Source organism: Triturus cristatus, chromosome 3_1 (assembly GCF_964204655.1).
Source record: "Triturus cristatus chromosome 3_1, aTriCri1.1, whole genome shotgun sequence".
NCBI classification, from domain to species: domain Eukaryota; kingdom Metazoa; phylum Chordata; class Amphibia; order Caudata; family Salamandridae; genus Triturus; species Triturus cristatus.
In genome coordinates this window covers 1,181,783,496-1,181,801,553 of record NC_140583.1, presented here as the reverse complement: position 1 = coordinate 1,181,801,553, position 18,058 = coordinate 1,181,783,496, and the positions used below count along the sequence as shown (strand labels likewise).

The 18,058-nt window shown below is 48.7% G+C and overlaps 1 protein-coding gene across 2 annotated transcripts in view; it reads right to left on the bottom strand.

Moving 5' to 3' along the window:
* Positions 1-18,058, bottom strand: part of SRPRA (SRP receptor subunit alpha) — a 1,746,362-nt gene that overhangs the window by 685,334 nt on the left and 1,042,970 nt on the right. The gene's annotated exons all lie outside the window — the stretch shown is intronic.

Sequence of the window (18,058 nt, the reverse complement as noted above, 5' to 3'; positions counted from 1 at the left end):
TTGCTAAAAATGATATCACATACCCGGTAGCGAGACATTATGCTGAAAAACATTCCAGTAGTAGGAATATGCTACAATACTATGGCCTGGATTGTGTGGCAGATAGTATAAGGGGTGGTGATAGATTGCAAAGATTGCGTAGGTTAAAGTCGCGCTACATAATTGATTTACAGACAAAATACCCTAGAGGGTTGAATAGTAGTGAAGAATTAGCATCGCATCTTGGCGTCTAATTCAATTGAGTAGACATAGTTATGAATTGTCTGTTCCCTTGCTGCAGCTATACTTTCAAGTTGGAGATTTGCCGATACACGGTGAGGTATTTTATTGAATGATATTATCTCCAAAAGTTACCTGAAGCATGTTTTGAAATTTTAAGAATCTGCATGTGAGGGTATAACTATTTACAATGGATATATGCCGATTCACGGCTAGATTGTAGGAAATGGTACGTAGAGTACAAAAGACTAATGTTTAACATGCAGTATCATTATTATCTTTGTATAATGAACCATGATATCTATCAATGAAAATGAATTATGATATCTGTTTGTCGTTTAACACCAGCATGGCAAGACTGTAATGAAATATATATACAATACATTACAAGATGGCGGTTACTCTTGCGCTGCTGGTGTAGTCCATTGTCGATGTTTACCATAATACATGCATGATTAAATGACAGCTGCCTGCCGTGTGTTGGTAACACCGAAGAAGGCAGACCGCCGAAACGCGTTTGTCCTGATAATAAATGAGACCCGTGACAACGCCACCCGTGAGTGCTTATTTTCCTGTGAGACAAAGGAATTTTGAGCCTGAATATATATATATATATATATATATATATATATATATATATATATATATACACACATACATACACACACACCGGTATTTTGTTTTGTATGACTGCATTGGATTATATCGAAAATAATATTTATATTCGGATAATTGTTGACATATTTATTGTTGCAAGCAAATATTATTCAATGTTGACATTTTAAAACACCATAAGCATGTATGCATGTATTATATTGAGTGGAGCCGAGTATTTTGTCTATCTTCATGAATCTATACAAGCACTGGCACTTTAAAAAGCAGGACACTCTGTTGAGCGTTGTCATGTGATCAAGGGCGCTTGTACGGCCGAAACGCGTAATGGCAGAAGACTGAAGAATTAAATAATTGTTGCACAATTGGAGGTCTGCACTCGTCTTTTCTTCCAAAAAATTGGATGTATCACGAGGTGAAATTATATTTTACCGGCATTTGGACTGTCGCCGGTCAGCAGACCCCCTCCTGGGAAGAAGGCTCCATAGCAGACAGTCTGTCTGCCCCGACAAGGTTCCTGCTTGCAGTGCCGCAGGCTCGTGGTGTTGCCTCGGCGGGGACCCCTGGGGCACTAAACGGAGTTGGGAGTGAAACGGACGGAGCCCCCCATGCGCAGCCCAACAATTCTAAATCGGCTGGTGGGAATTTGAGGTACGAGGCAGCGTTGAGCCAGGCAGCGACCACACGTCTGAGATATCGCTCGGCTGAGCAGGTAGCAGACGGATGCTGGTGCCGGACACTCATCGTTTCAAGCCTCGAAGGTACACTATATATTGCAGTGCTGCACGGGTCGGGAGGTGTGCTTTTCTCCTCTCAACCTAGGACAGTGTTCGGGCAGCGCTTGACATTGCCATTGGGATTGATTGTAGGAGTCATTATTTTCAAATATAAGTCTGAATGTCTGCCGACACGCTCAGGAACCGCGAGCTTGCCGCGGAGGAAATGTTCTCGGATTCTGTAGAGAATCAAGCCAATGCCAATATAGAGGGAACGGAGGACTCTAGTACCAGAACTAATGGACTTAAAGATAATTTTAAACTGCTGGAGAAATATAAAAGCCAAGAACAATCAAAGTGGTGGGAGGCGAGCTCATTGAAAAGATATCTTGATGTGGGAAGAATCCCTAGGGGCTGCGCATTATGATTGCCCCCAGTTATGAGGCGCCAAACCCTCTGATGATAGCAGAATGGGGTGAATGCAACCTCGAATCATCGTGTAGACTTGTGCAAATATTGATAAAGTACGCGGAAATAGATAGGGCTTATCTACAAACTAAGATAGAAGCCCTCAAGGAAAGCATCAAGCAGCAGAAAGGTGACTCCCGGCTGGGACACAAAATGAGGGAGGAAATGACCATCAGACTGGCAAAAGAGGAGGAAAAAATAAAGGTGTGCAACTAAATACAAATTTAAAAGAGACCGCGATGATTATGCTAATGGCCAAATTTTCACTTTTGCACAGCGCTACGACTTGTTAAGGGCAGCCACAGCTAACAAACGTATGCAGGGGGACAATGGAGTAAACATTAACGCTCTGAATTGTCTTCACCTTCGGAGACGAGCTCGGTGCCCGACAGTGAATCTGACAATGAGAACACCAGAAGGAATTTGGAGCATGGAGTAAATAAGCTCACATTGGGGGAAGAATTAGACATTTCAAAACAGGGCAGAAGGGACACCTTACGACCACGGAATAGTCACAAAACAAAATTCCAAAGGAGAAGGGGAGACGTCAAGCCCGCAGGAAATGGAGAGCCCAGGAAGCGGGGCCGAGCCAAGCGGAATTAGGAAAATCAACTGAAGGTTTACCATGCACTGACAGTGGAATAGATAAGCAGGAGGCAAATACTATTGTGAACTTAGCAAACATCAACCTGTCTGTAGCAGAAACTCAGTTACTATCCCTAGGATTGTCCTTCTGCCCAGAATCTAACTTCTAGTATACCAGAACGAGAACATATGTTTACCAATTCATTAGAAAACTAAAACTCAAAAAAAATCATCAACAGAGGTCTTCAGTTGGGGGCGTGGCTAAGCCAGCCACGATGGCGGTCGTGCATAGCTGAGGCTCCGCGCTTGGGCGCCTCTCTGCAGCGCTACGGAGCGTCGCAGCGGGTGCTCGGCGGCTCAGAGAGCACCGGACTATGTCTGAATGGTGATGCAGTGCAGCGAGACGCCTGATTGTGTCCCGAGCCTCAGGAAAGAGGCTTTACATGGTTGGACTCGACACCGCCGCAACCCGGGACCTAAGATGGCGCCGAGACTCCAGTGAAAGAGACGGGACCGGTGTGGGGAGAGACGCCGAGGACAGCGGCACATCGCGTTGTCCCTGCAAGGCTACCTAACCGGGAAGAGCCAGGAGCGGACCCGGGGATACCGAGGCAGGACGCCGCGAGGCGAGGGAACATAGTCGCCCTGGGCGGACCTGCCATCTTGGGTGCGGAGTGTCTGCTGAGAGCCGGGAGTGGATCCGGACGCTGCCAACAAGAGCCCCAGGTACAACTGCTGACCGCTCCTGGGGAGGCTGAGGGGAAGCGCTGGGACCCGGCGGGAACAACGCGACCTGGGGGTATCTCGATCTTCCCCCACGAAGCCTGCCTGACCCTAAAATGGCCGCCGGGAGGACACCGGACCCTCTCCTACACTACCAGTGAGGCCACTACATTCAGGACTGACACAGCGACGACCTCCTCGGCGGCACCCGGGAGGGTTGGTGCGCTCCCGCCTGTTTCACTCGCCGCCTACCCACAGCGGACTGCCTGGGAGCCCCCTGGGGACCTTGGTGATTGAAGGGCACCGGCGTCACGGGCCGCACCGGCGCGAGGTGGCAACGAGCCCTACACCCTGCAGGGGGCGCCCCGGACACCGGGCACGGTGGTCACACAAGGAGACACAACGCGGGCAGAGACTCTGTGGAAGCGTGACGTGAGCCCACGCTCCCCCATCACACACGACCAGGCCTCGTCGACAACACCCTGGGGGACTGTGGGGGACTCGCCTCTGTCGGGGGCTTTCGAAGGGGACTTGATCTATGCGGCCGCAGAGAGGATTGCTTCTGGGCCCGGTGGAGTGCGCCCCCAGAATACGCGGGCACCGCAAGAGGGTCCCCATCCGCGGCGTCAGAGACAGACGTGCTCTCTGAGAGGGTGTTCTGCAGCTGGAGGTGCCGTGCGAGTGGCTCTCGAGATCTGACATCGGTGACTCCTGTGCCCTGCCTGCGGAGGGAGACCCAGAATACCGGCCTGGGCCGCAGCCCTCCGGTGCCGCTCTCTCGCCATCCTTTACCACCGCGCCCTTCGCGGACCCCTGGCGCCACTGTGAGCTCCTGAGACCTGGCCGGCGACACCGGCCTATCCACCTCACGTGAAGTCAAGATGGGAAAATCAAGGCCTGCGCCACACCATACGGTCCCGGAGAACATGCCAAAGGCCTCAACCTGGACCCCCGGTACGGCGTCCCCCACAGACCTCTCAATATCGGATAAACTGGGTAAGGTCCTGGCCGCCATCGAGTTGTCCCGTCTATCAATGGAGGAGCGCCTTGGTACCCTGGCGACGGATGTCAACCTTCTCCGTGATGATCACCGTAAACTGGCTGACCGGTTGCGCACAGAAGAACGGACGATAGAGGAAATGCAGCCAATGCTGAAAGAACACCAGACGACGCTCCAAGGGGTCCTCACCAATCTAACCGCAGTGGAGGAGCGCGCAAACGATTTGGAAGGTCGCTCAAGACGCTGCAACATCCGAGTGCTGGGACTACCGGAGGGCATCGAGAAAGGAAACCCCATAGACTATATGGACACATGGCTGAAATCTTTCACCCCGCCCTCAGACCGTACAGCCTTTTTCTCCATAGAGCGAGCGCACAGAGTGCCGGCCCAGAGGCCCCCGCCTGGTGCGGCGCCTCGGCCACTCCTAGCTAAGTTCTTACACTTCCGGGATCGGGACGCGGTACTCCGGGCGGCAAGACAGGCGGCTCCACTACGGGTGGCGAACAACCAAATAATGATCTTCCCGGATTATGCCTGAGCAGTACAACAGCAAAGATCCTCCTTCCTGGACGTAAAGCGGAGACTACGAGACAATCAGATTCAATACGCTCTGCTCTTCCCAGCCCGCCTAAAGATCCTCCACAACAGGGCCTCCCTCTTCTTCACATCCGTTGAAGCCGCGCAAGACTGGGCAGACCAGCACTGCCCGCGAGCGTCCAACCCTCATCCCCAAAGGGGCTCGCCTCTCAAAAGTTTCCGCACTCGGAAACGCCCCAAGAAGATCCGTAACTCCGAGCCCAGACCAATGAGTGGCACTCATGACTCGCCCGACCTTGAACAAATAATGCGAAAGAGACGTGAGGCCCTGCAAGCAGCTATCGATCTACGCTCCCCACGACCTTCAGAGCCTATAGACCGACCCCCACATATGTTCTCCTCATACGGCGAAAATGACAGCGATGGCACCATCTCGGGAGCAGACCTGGCAGCACTCCCCCACGCCACCCCGCAAACCACGGATGGGCTGCTGGACGGACTGACCTCCCCTGCTTCGCCCTTAAGTGGCTCGGGCATACAGACTGCCGCACAATATCCTTTTATGTGATGTTCACCTCATGCACCTTGTCTCACACACAGGGGCCGACACCCTGCACAAGACACACATAGCCCCTTCTACATGCCAACTCACCGGGTGTCCTCACACTTGGACGCCGTCACCCCCTATCACATAGAGCAGTTATCCCCCCTCGTGTTACGGGAGGAAGTTTGGACACACCGTTTCCTAAATGAGGAGTCCTATGTATTGGGACAGTTTTCCGCACCCCCATGCGTTGTTCATCTCCCGGTTCAAACATGTCCCTCCCTGCCATGGGGCCACATGTCACAGACTGTCCGCTTGGACAGACTCCCCACCTGCCTACTCTCCCCGGGTGCGGCGCATCCCTAGGAGACCACTAAAAACCCTGCCCAGCGGGCGCCTGACCCGACCCACACGCAGACCCTACTACTCATGGCACAGTTGACAAACAACACAAACATTAATATCCTTACGCTCAATGCACGCGGTCTACACACCCCACGTAAGCGCTATGAGATATACGCCTATGCGAAGCGACAGAAACCGTCCATCCTTTGCCTACAGGAAACCCATCTTAATTCAACTGAAGTGGGCAAGCTACGAGTAAAATGGCGCGGACTTATCTGCGCCACAACATACTCCTCGTTTGCCCGGGGGGCACTGGTGTGGATCCGCCCGGGAACCCCATTCCGGGAACTTAGTCGGGTGATGGACGACGACGGCAGATTTGTCCTACTGGAGTGACTTTTAGATGGGAGGGCTGTCCTCTTGGGAAGTATATACGCCCCGAATGTCGATCAGGACAAATTCTGGGACGACTCACAAATTCTCTAGCCCAATTCACGCATGTACCCTGGATACTAGGCGGGGACTATAACTGTATCCTAGATCCGAGATTGGACCGATCGCATCCCGCACTCCCCTACCTACAGACAAATCGAGCGATTTAAAGCATGGGTCGCACACTGGTCACTCACAGACGCATGGAGACTACACCACCCTCGGCCCCGTGTTTACTCTTTTCACTCCATCCCACACAACCTGCGAGTTAGACTTGACCGATTCCTATGCACCGCAACGCTCCTCCCGCAAATATGCCACTCGGATTATTTAGTATCAGATCACGATGCACACCTTCTTAGCCTCCAGTGGAGACCCCCGCATCCCCCTGTCCCCACATGGCGATTACCACGGGAATGCCTCACAGACCAGGTTTTCACACACGAACATCAAAGCAGCATTTCAGATTACTTTATTCATAATGCAGGGACTGCATCATCGACCCTGATCGAGTGGGACGGCTTCAAGGTGGTAGCCCGCGGGGAATGTATCAGGCAGAGAGTCGGGATACGACATACCTTAGAGCAAGCCCTAGAGAAGACGGAAGAACGACTGGCCACGGCCACAAAAGCCGCAGATCAGTCGGTGGTGACGGCGACCCAGGTCGCCCAAGCCAAATCGGCATATCAGGAGGCGTGTGTGGATCTTCGACGTCACAATTTTAGGTCTTATGCAACCCGAATGCACAAGGACCGTGATAAAACGGGCACACTCTTGGCATGGCTCGCCAAACAAGATGCTGAAGTCCTTGGTGCAATCTCAGGATGAGATCCTCCAGGCTTTTTACCACCATTACTCGGCGGTCTACACTGTCCCCTCATCTCTTGATCCAGGGGCCGTCAACCACTTCCTCGACCCTCTTTCCCTCCCCCGGATCTCTGCTGAAGACAGGAAGGGGTTGGATGCAAAGATACAAGCCACTGAGATTACAAGCGCGATACGAGCCCTGGCCCGTGGTAAGGCCCCAGGCCTGGACGGGTTTTCACTCGAATACTATGCCATCTTTGCCCCTCTGCCGACTTCCCGCTTATCTGCGGTGCTGGACTCGGCGCTCAGAATCGGTGAACTGCCTCGCTCCATGAGATCGTCGGTGATCGTGACTTTCCCGAAACCCGACCGGGATCCCCAACTCCTAGCCTCCTATCGCCACATCACTGTACTGCTCGATTTTCCCGGCCTTCCGGTGTTGCAGAGCAATCCATATGACTTCAGTCTCTTTCCATCCGAGTCTAAGGACTGGAGTAGTGAATAGGGCCTATCTATTAGACACTTGTGACACAATCCCGTGCTCCTACCCATAGCTCAGGGCCTACACACATAGCCTAGGGGATAGATTCGGTAGCCTTGAGGATAACTTGCCCTATAGTGAGGGTATTTCATGGAGCTGAATTCAGGCCTGGTAGGCCTCAAACGGGAGAGATATTATTCACTTCGACATGATCCTGTGTCCTTCCCCATAGATCAGGGTTTGCATACATATCCTAGGGGATAGATTCGTTAGCCTTGAGAATAACTTGCCCTATAGTGAGGGTATTTCATAGAGCTGTGTTGAATTCAGGCCTGGTAGGCCTTAAACGGGAGAGATGTTATTCCTCCACCGATGTCAGTCATGTTTATTGAATGTATAATAGACTGAAGTCAAGGGTGGAATGTACTGCCCGATTTTCCCGGCCTTCCCGTGTTAAGGGAGGCCTAATGTGACTTCAGTCTCTTTCCATTCAAGTCTAAGGGTTAGAGTAGTGTATAGAGCCTATTTATTAGGCACTTCAACATGATCCTGTGTTCTTCCCCATAGATCAGGGTTTGCATACATATCCTAGGGGATAGATTCGTTAGCATTAGGGGTAATCTGTTCTGTAGTGAGGGTATCTAATGGAGCTGTGCTGCATTCAGGCCTGGTAGGCCTTAAACGGGAGAGACTCCATCTTTCCTCCTGCTCTGGCAGCTTGGGAAGTTTCTAGGTCATAGGCAGTGTTTTAGTTAGGAGGTGTTATTCGCTTGGAGAGAACCGGTTCGGGCCGGCCCTTATCGAAGGATTGTATTCTCCTTCATGCCGAAGACACTACAACAGGCCGGCCGGCTGGGAACGTGTCCTTGGCACGGGGAGGTACAGGAATTTGGTGGGCGGCAGGTTTCGAGCTGGAAATTTCCATGAGAGAATGCACATCTATATTAGTGAAAGTCTGAGGCAGATACTGGCACTTGCTTCTAGACCATAGGCGGCATCTGGCCGTTAGCAGTAAAGCTACTACTTATTCCAGGGAAGACAGATGACGAACCTGAATCTAAAGAGGAGAGAGCAGCTGATGAGGAGGAGGTTCCAGTGACTAGGAGGAAAAGAGAAGGGAGTAGATCTGTGACTACAGAGGTGTGACTTCCAGGCGAAGCCGAGGCGCAGATGGGAAGGGAACCTAGATGACCTTTGAGTACAGGCTGAATATAATCAGGTGACGTTAACCCTTTACTATTAGAGTATACAACTTAACCTTTCACTTTCCTTGCAGGTTGTCTATATATATAATGTATTCTGTGAATGTGCATGTGGCATTTAAATAAAGTATTTAGCTTGTTGTACGTTAGCATGTATTGTGTACTTTTGTATAGGAGGATAGCCTATTCTTTAGTCAGAGTTGCCTTAAAATGAACAGAGGTTAATCCTGGTCAGGTAAGTGGTAACTGGATGAGGGGGAAAACAAGCCCCTCGAACTAAGAGAACAGGTTGTGCTCCGCTAATGGTCTTTGTGTGATCTGATATATAGTCCCAATTCCCCTGTCGTGTACTAATAGGATGAGCTCGTGCTAAGGCTGCCGTGTAGGTAGGAGATTCTGGGTCTGACTGAGGCCGCGAGATCGTGAGTGTGTCGCTGCCGAATGGGTAGGAGATTCTGGACCTGACCCAGGTCGCGAGACTTTGTGTGTTGCTACCGGATGGGTAGGAGATTCTGGGTCTGACTGAGGCCGCGAGATCGTGAGTGTGTCGCTGCCGAATGGGTAGGAGATTCTGGACCTGACCCAGGTCGCGAGACTTTGTGTGTTGCTACCGAATGGGTAGGAGATTCTGGACCTGACCCAGGTCGCGAGACTTTGTGTGTTGCTACCGGATGGGTAGGAGATTCTGGGTCTGACTGAGGCCGCGAGATCGTGAGTGTGTCGCTGCCGAATGGGTAGGAGATTCTGGACCTGACCCAGGTCGCGAGACTTTGTGTGTCGCTGCCGAATGGGTAGGAGATTCTGGACCTGACTGAGGTCGCGAGATCATGTGTGTGTCGCTGCCGAATGGGTAGGAGATTCTGGGTCTGCCTAAGGCCGCGAGACTGTGGTTGCTGAGATTGCGAGGCTGTGAGGTCTTGATATATATATATACATAATAGGAATTCCCTGTCCTTAGGTGGTACGTATATATGTGGTTATTTGGGTGTAAAAAGACCCTAGGGAGGGGGTAACGTTCTGTTTTGGGTCAGAAGGGCTCTGTGGAGCGGGTTCTATCAGGAGGAAAAACCAAAGCAGAACATTACCCCCTCCCTAGGGTCTTTTTACACCCAAATAACCACATATATACGTACCACCTAAGGACAGGGAATTCCTATTATGTATATATATATATCAAGACCTCACAGCCTCGCAATCTCAGCAACCACAGTCTCGCGGCCTTAGGCAGACCCAGAATCTCCTACCCATTCGGCAGCGACACACACATGATCTCGCGACCTCAGTCAGGTCCAGAATCTCCTACCCATTCGGCAGCGACACACAAAGTCTCGCGACCTGGGTCAGGTCCAGAATCTCCTACCCATTCGGCAGCGACACACTCACGATCTCGCGGCCTCAGTCAGACCCAGAATCTCCTACCCATCCGGTAGCAACACACAAAGTCTCGCGACCTGGGTCAGGTCCAGAATCTCCTACCCATTCGGTAGCAACACACAAAGTCTCGCGACCTGGGTCAGGTCCAGAATCTCCTACCCATTCGGCAGCGACACACTCACGATCTCGCGGCCTCAGTCAGACCCAGAATCTCCTACCCATCCGGTAGCAACACACAAAGTCTCGCGACCTGGGTCAGGTCCAGAATCTCCTACCCATTCGGCAGCGACACACTCACGATCTCGCGGCCTCAGTCAGACCCAGAATCTCCTACCTACACGGCAGCCTTAGCACGAGCTCATCCTATTAGTACACGACAGGGGAATTGGGACTATATATCAGATCACACAAAGACCATTAGCGGAGCACAACCTGTTCTCTTAGTTCGAGGGGCTTGTTTTCCCCCTCATCCAGTTACCACTTACCTGACCAGGATTAACCTCTGTTCATTTTAAGGCAACTCTGACTAAAGAATAGGCTATCCTCCTATACAAAAGTACACAACACATGCTAACGTACAACAAGCTAAATACTTTATTTAAATGCCACATGCACATTCGCAGAATACATTATATATATAGACAACCTGCAAGGAAAGTGAAAGGTTAAGTTGTATACTCTAATAGTAAAGGGTTAACGTCACCTGATTATATTCAGCCTGTACTCAAAGGTCATCTAGGTTCCCTTCCCATCTGCGCCTCGGCTTCGCCTGGAAGTCACACCTCTGTAGTCACAGATCTACTCCCTTCTCTTTTCCTCCTAGTCACTGGAACCTCCTCCTCATCAGCTGCTCTCTCCTCTTTAGATTCAGGTTCGTCATCTGTCTTCCCTGGAATAAGTAGTAGCTTTACTGCTAACGGCCAGATGCCGCCTATGGTCTAGAAGCAAGTGCCAGTATCTGCCTCAGACTTTCACTAATATAGATGTGCATTCTCTCATGGAAATTTCCAGCTCGAAACCTGCCGCCCACCAAATTCCTGTACCTCCCCGTGCCAAGGACACGTTCCCAGCCGGCCGGCCTGTTGTAGTGTCTTCGGCATGAAGGAGAATACAATCCTTCGATAAGGGCCGGCCCGAACCGGTTCTCTCCAAGCGAATAACACCTCCTAACTAAAACACTGCCTATGACCTAGAAACTTCCCAAGCTGCCAGAGCAGGAGGAAAGATGGAGTCTCTCCCGTTTAAGGCCTACCAGGCCTGAATGCAGCACAGCTCCATTAGATACCCTCACTACAGAACAGATTACCCCTAATGCTAACGAATCTATCCCCTAGGATATGTATGCAAACCCTGATCTATGGGGAAGAACACAGGATCATGTTGAAGTGCCTAATAAATAGGCTCTATACACTACTCTAACCCTTAGACTTGAATGGAAAGAGACTGAAGTCACATTAGGCCTCCCTTAACACGGGAAGGCCGGGAAAATCGGGCAGTACAATCACACTACTCACGGCGGACTGCAAAATCCTGGGGAAAATCTTAGCAGACAGATACTCACAAATCATATGCCCACTGGTCCATCCTGACCAATGTGGTTTTGTCCCGGGAAGGAATACTTCTCACAATATCCGGCGCCTCTTTCACATCCAGGACCAACTGGGCGATCGCTTCCCTCGGGCGGCGTGTCTAATTCTGGACCTTGAGAAGGCGTTTGACACCCTAACATGGCAGTTCCTCTTCGCCGTCCTCGGACGGGCGGGACTGGGTCCCACTCTCTTAGCCTACACTCGCCTGCTCTACACCGGCCTCACATCTCGGGTCCGTCTCGGCCGCTACATCTCCCCGGAATTTACAATACACAGGGGCACACGACAAGGGTGCCCCCCTCTCACCTTTATTATTCGCGCTTGCAGTGGAACCCTTGGCTATCCGGCTCCGCCGGGACGGGCAAGCCTGGGGTATTCCACTAGCGGACGTTACGTAATGTGTATCCATGTACGCAGACGACCTCCTCATATACCTGCGAGATGTGACGGCGGATCTCAACACACTCTAGACCACTCTGATGGAGTTCACGGAGGCCTCGGGCTTAAAAGTGAAATGGGACAAGTCGATGGTATACCCCCTCCACCCGGACGCCCCCTCTCAGGATGTCTGGATCGGGGATCGGAAAATACATTGGGCGGCAGAGGGCCCCCGATACCTCGGGATTCGTTTATATCACTCCCCAGTCGACCTCTACGAGGGTAACCACTGTCGGGCGCTCGCAGGGATGCGGTCCTCCATTGGGTTCTGGCAGAATCTCCCGCTGGCCCCGATAGGCTGGGTAGCTCTGGCAAAGATACTGGTCCAGCGGCTTTTATATTATTTCACTAACCTCCCAGTAATCCCGCCTCGCTCCTTCTTCAAGGACTTGGACACACTCCTCAGTGCTTTAATATGGGGTAAAGGGCGGCATAGGACCGCGCTCGCAAAGCTGAAGTTACCCACGACCCAAGGGGGGCTCGGCGCGCCATCATTTGAAGCCTACTTTCTAGCATCGCAGCTCCAGTGGCTCTCATATTGGACGGCAGACAGATACACACTTGAAACAGGTGCGGCCGCGGGTCATGTACCCATGCCAGAGTGCGTCGCCTACTTATACCAGGATCCCGCCCTGCACGAACCTACCCCCTACAAGTAGACATAGCCCGGAAGTGCATTCAGCGTATACATCGCATGGCACCAGACCGCCCCCCCATACACACCATTACTACCACTAGTCGGCTGGCCTAGACACGGGGGGTTCTTTACATCTGCCATGCTTCGGGAATGGACGTCTAGAGACATCGCCGAGGCGGAGTCACTGTTTGAAGGGGGATAACTCCGACCGTACAGACAGCTTATGGACGACTATGACCTACCCCCAGGACAGTTCTTGCTTCACCGCCAACTCCTCGGCTGCTACCGACCATACTCCGACCTCACAATAGGGGAACCTCCCACACACCCAGTTCTCCACACAATCTTGCGAATGGGACCGGGTCGCCATCTCACCACATGGCTATACAAATCGATTAGAGAACTGACACCCCCACTACTGGGATCTCTAAAGGCCCTCTGGGAGGAGGAAGCGGGGCGACCATTTCATGATAGTGAGTGGGACAGAGCGATAGAATTTCCCAAAAAGGTCTCCAGGAACGCCCGATTTAAGAACATACAATTTCACATCCTACATAGGGCCTACCTAACGCTAGTGCGCCTTCAACGCTTCTACCCCGACACGACCTTCCTCTGCCCTCGTTGTCAGGCGGGGGATGCAGCCTTTTCCCACATGTTCTGGACCTGCCCAGGCATTCAGACCTATTGGTCATCTATCCACTTGACGCTCAGGGACCTTACCGGGCTGACTCACCTGACTACCTGGGAGGGCTGCGCACTCGGCATACTCGGGCGGAGGAAACAACACAAAATATCAATGCGCTTTGTTTTCCTAGCCCACTTACTGGCCAAACGCTGTATAGCCATGCACTGGCGGGCCCCATCTGGTCCTCCGATCGCGGCATGGACGGGGGCGGTTCTTAAATGGGCGGCGGCCGAGGAGGACGCAATCCGGGAGGAAGAAGCCAAAGGTATCCGTAAGGTCCCAATATCCCTAGAATGGGCGCTCCTGTTATACCAATTCAGACAATCCCAGACCCCGGAGATCCAGGTCACCGACTTACATGCCCCTGGCACCACACAGCCTCACACTGTACAGGCTCCCAGGGTAGGAGATTCCCCTCCACAACTGTCCACGCTACCTCTAGACCCGTCGGGTCCATCCTCGCCCGGCAGGAATACTCAACGGCCCTCCACATCAGCCCACACACCCACTACTTCCTAGGCGAATAGTAGCTGCACGGTAGAGTAGGCAATAGCGGACCCACAGTATACGCCTGACCCCAGCACTAAGAACCCCAGTTCGGTTCTCCCCCCAGTTTCTCTTTTTAACCGGCAAAGACCTGCTACAACACAGACCGCATCCACGCTAGCCAAGATGTAAACGTACTCTCTATATCGACAAAGGTCTACTTTGCTACTTATATATTACAGTCATATATGTGAAACATGATGAATGTACATGTATATTATCAAATGCCAATAAAAAGAATTTTCAAAAAAACAGAGGTCTTCAGTTGACTCAATGGCCTCAAACCCTACGGCCACAACCAGCAAGGACTCTCCAGGGCTATCAGTCTCAGATATAGGCTTATATCGGGACTTGTGCCAACTGGAAAGTGGAGATCAATTGAACAGCCAGGATATCCTCTCCCTGGGGGGACAGGCCAGACCTGAAACACCATTTAAAATGAAATCAAAATTTGTTCCCCTAATGGCCCGTGACAGACTTGATACTTTTAGCGACCATGTAGTAAGTCAGATAAAGAAATTGAACTTTGCCATCAATAGATCGAAAAAAATATATACTAACAGAGAAAGGAAATACAACCAACTGATTGCAAAATTACAAAAAGAAAATGTGGTTATAAGAACCTCTGACAACGGCGGAAACATTGTACTTTGGCCTATGGAAGACTATATGAAGGATGCATACAGTCAGTTAAATGATCCTCAATGTTACAGAAAAAGTACACCACTCAAGTACAAAAGCACTCAGGACTCCTTGTTTAAGAACTTGTTAGCCTGGAAAAGTTTGGGGCTTCTCAGTTGGGACGAGTATAGATTCATCAAAAAAGAACATCCGTTGGTGCCAACCATCTATTTTATCAAAGATTTGTCTTGGGATCCAGATTTATTACTTGTAACACTAGATGTATGTTCTTTATATACCTGTATTAGAAACAAAGATGGACTGAGAGCTGTGGACTACTTTCTCAGTACAAGACCTATGATGTATGCACAACACACACGAATGTTGTTAGATATGTTGCTTTTTAGCTTGAAAACAATCTATTCCTTTTTAATGGCCAGTTTTATCAACAAATTCAGGGAGTCGCAATGGGGGCCAGTTTCTCCCCTAGCTATGCCCGTCTTTTCATGGGCTGGTGGGAGGAACTGGTCCTCATGCTAAAGCATGAACAAATATATACCACTAACATTGTCTCTTGGTTGCGTTTTATCGACGATCTTTTTATTGTGTGGCGAGGAAGTGATGAAAGTGCCATAAAATTCATAGATTAAATCAATAAAAATGATTTTAATCTTAAATTCACTTTTAACATTGGCAGGCACTCTGTGACCTTTTTAGATGTTCAAATTTTATCAGAAAATAATGTCTTAACTACTACCCATTTTAGAAAGCCTACGGCGGGTAATACAGTTTTACATGCGTCTAGTGCTCATCCTCCACATTTAATTAGGAGCATTCCATATGGGGAGATGCTCCGCATCCGACGCATCTGTAGTAACACAGAGGATGCGAGGATTAAGCAAACTGAAAGCCGTAATAGGTTCCTAGCTAGGGGTTATAGTACAGGAGTAGTGGTTGCCGCTATGAGAAGATCTCAAGCGAGGGCTAGGGAGGATCTCCTTGCCTATAATTTAAAGTCATCCCAGGAAGTTTCTGTGCAGAGCACACAACCTGTAAGACTTATTTTAACATACTCTAAACAGGAGAAACAGCTGAGGAGCATCATAAGACGCAATTGGCACTTTATCCAAGAAGACCCTGTGATAGGTGACCAGATGCCCTTGAATCCCTATCACGTTTAGAAGGTCAATGAGTATGGGGAACATGTTGGTCAACAATAGTCAGGAGAGTTGCCGCAAAGATATGTGGTTGACGATAAGAAAGGGTTTTTTCAAATGTCTATCATGTAACGCCTGCCAGTTTGGGACCAATGTAAAAACCTTCACAACTGCCTTTTCTAATACAGTTAGAGAAATTAAGCAACATCTAACATGCAAGACGGAATACTCTATTTATGTTTTGGAATGTGATTGCACCTGAAATACATAGGGAGTACCAAACTGGCAGTCCACAAACGAATTCTGCAACACATCAGGGCGATAATTAACGAGGACCAAAATTACCCTGTTGCAAGGTATTTTCAGTCTGTTCATGGCAGCAACCCACAGCATTTGAAATACTTTGCTATTGAAGCCATTCCCATCACAAAAAGAGGGGGTGATAGAGAAGCCAAATTGAGATGCCTGGAGACCAGTTACATCCTAGAGTTTGATTCTATGTACCCAGGCGGGCTGAATATTACGGAAGATATCCATACTTTTCTATGAGCAATAATGGAGACTTCTCTGAGCAGTAGCGAAAGATCCGTTAACCATCAACAAGATGAATTTAAGGTATTAAGATTGTTTTCATGTTTCTCTTAGGATGGGTCAACACATTGTTTTTTATTAAAAACAAAGATAATTTAATACTATTTCTATATTAACCTGGTTTTAATGACTGGTGTTCGGCATAGGGTAATTTTATCATTGTGTTTTATTTCCAGTCATTTTAACAGGGTTTTTATAGTATGTATGATTATAATAGTGTATTTATATATCAACTTTCCCCCTGGCCTTCCTCGATCCCTTATGAAATTTGGAAAATTTTGATCTGCTGTATCGAAAAGAAAAATGATTTTAGTATTACCGTTTTTGCACAACATTGTTACTTGAATTCCAGTTCTCTCTATTTGCACTTTAGGGCATTAGGCACTTTAATCTGAGGTACTGTAGCACAAGGGCACTTTACTTATCTACATAAGTTATGATGGATAAAATAACGGCCCACTGAGGCGTATAGTATGCATTGAGCGATTAATGAAAATCCTTAACAGTGGATCGTTCGGAATCAGCAATGGTATTATTTGAGTCTATCTGAAAAGCCAATATGCTAGTAATATGTGACACAATGTACTGGATATTAGGATGCTACTGAACTTCATATACTTGATTTTTTAACACATGTAGATATATTTTCACTTCCACGTTTAGGGAGCACCTTTTTGATTTTCACGTAAACTTATTCATGAATTTGACTTAGAGCACTGCTCAACGCGGTTTTATGCTGGTATGTTGTTTTGTATGATTGCATTGGATTATATCGAAAATAATATTTATATTCGTATAATTGTGGACATATTTATTGTTGCAAGCAAATATGATTCTATGTTGACATTTTAAAACACCATAAGCATTTATGCATGTATTATATTGAGTGAAGCCGAGTATTTTGTCTATCTTCATGAAGCTATACAAGCACTGGCACTTTAAAAAGCAGGACACTGTTGAGCGTTGTCATGTGATCAAGGCCGCTTGTACAACTGAAACGCGTAATGGCAAAAGACTGAAGAATAAAATAATTGTTGCACAATTGGAGGTCTGCACTCGTCTTTTCTTCCAAACAATTGGATGCATCACGAGGTGAAGTGATATATATATATATATATATATAAAAAAAACGCTTTTCCTATGGAAACTAGGTCCTAACTAACTACCTACTCGCAACCGCCAGTAGGTAATATATATGTGTGTGTGTATATATATATATATATATATATATATATATATATATATATTCACTGAAAAAACCATAGGTTTCACACACGTTATAGTTAGGAATTAGCATTTAAAAAACCTTGCAAATTCACTGAAAAAACCATAGGTTTCACACATGTTATAGTTAGCGGAAATTTTACTGATAAAAAACCAATGAAATTCCCCCGTTATAGTTAGTGCAGGCAACTATAACTCACGCGACCGCAATCCTCTGCTGATGCTAATACTGTATTTAGACACTTATTTGCCCATGTCTTCTTCCATACATTTTTAGCTATACATATATTACAAATATTTTTTTTTCATAAAGACACATATGTCATCAGCAGAAGATTGCGGTCGCGTGAGTTATAGTTGCCTGCACTAACTATAACGGGGGAATTTCATTGGTTTTTTATCAGTAAAATTTCCGCTAACTATAACATGTGTGAAACCTATGGTTTTTTCAGTGATTTTGCAAGGTTTTTTAAATGCTAATTCCTAACTATAACGTGTGTGAAACCTATGGTTTTTTCAGTGAAT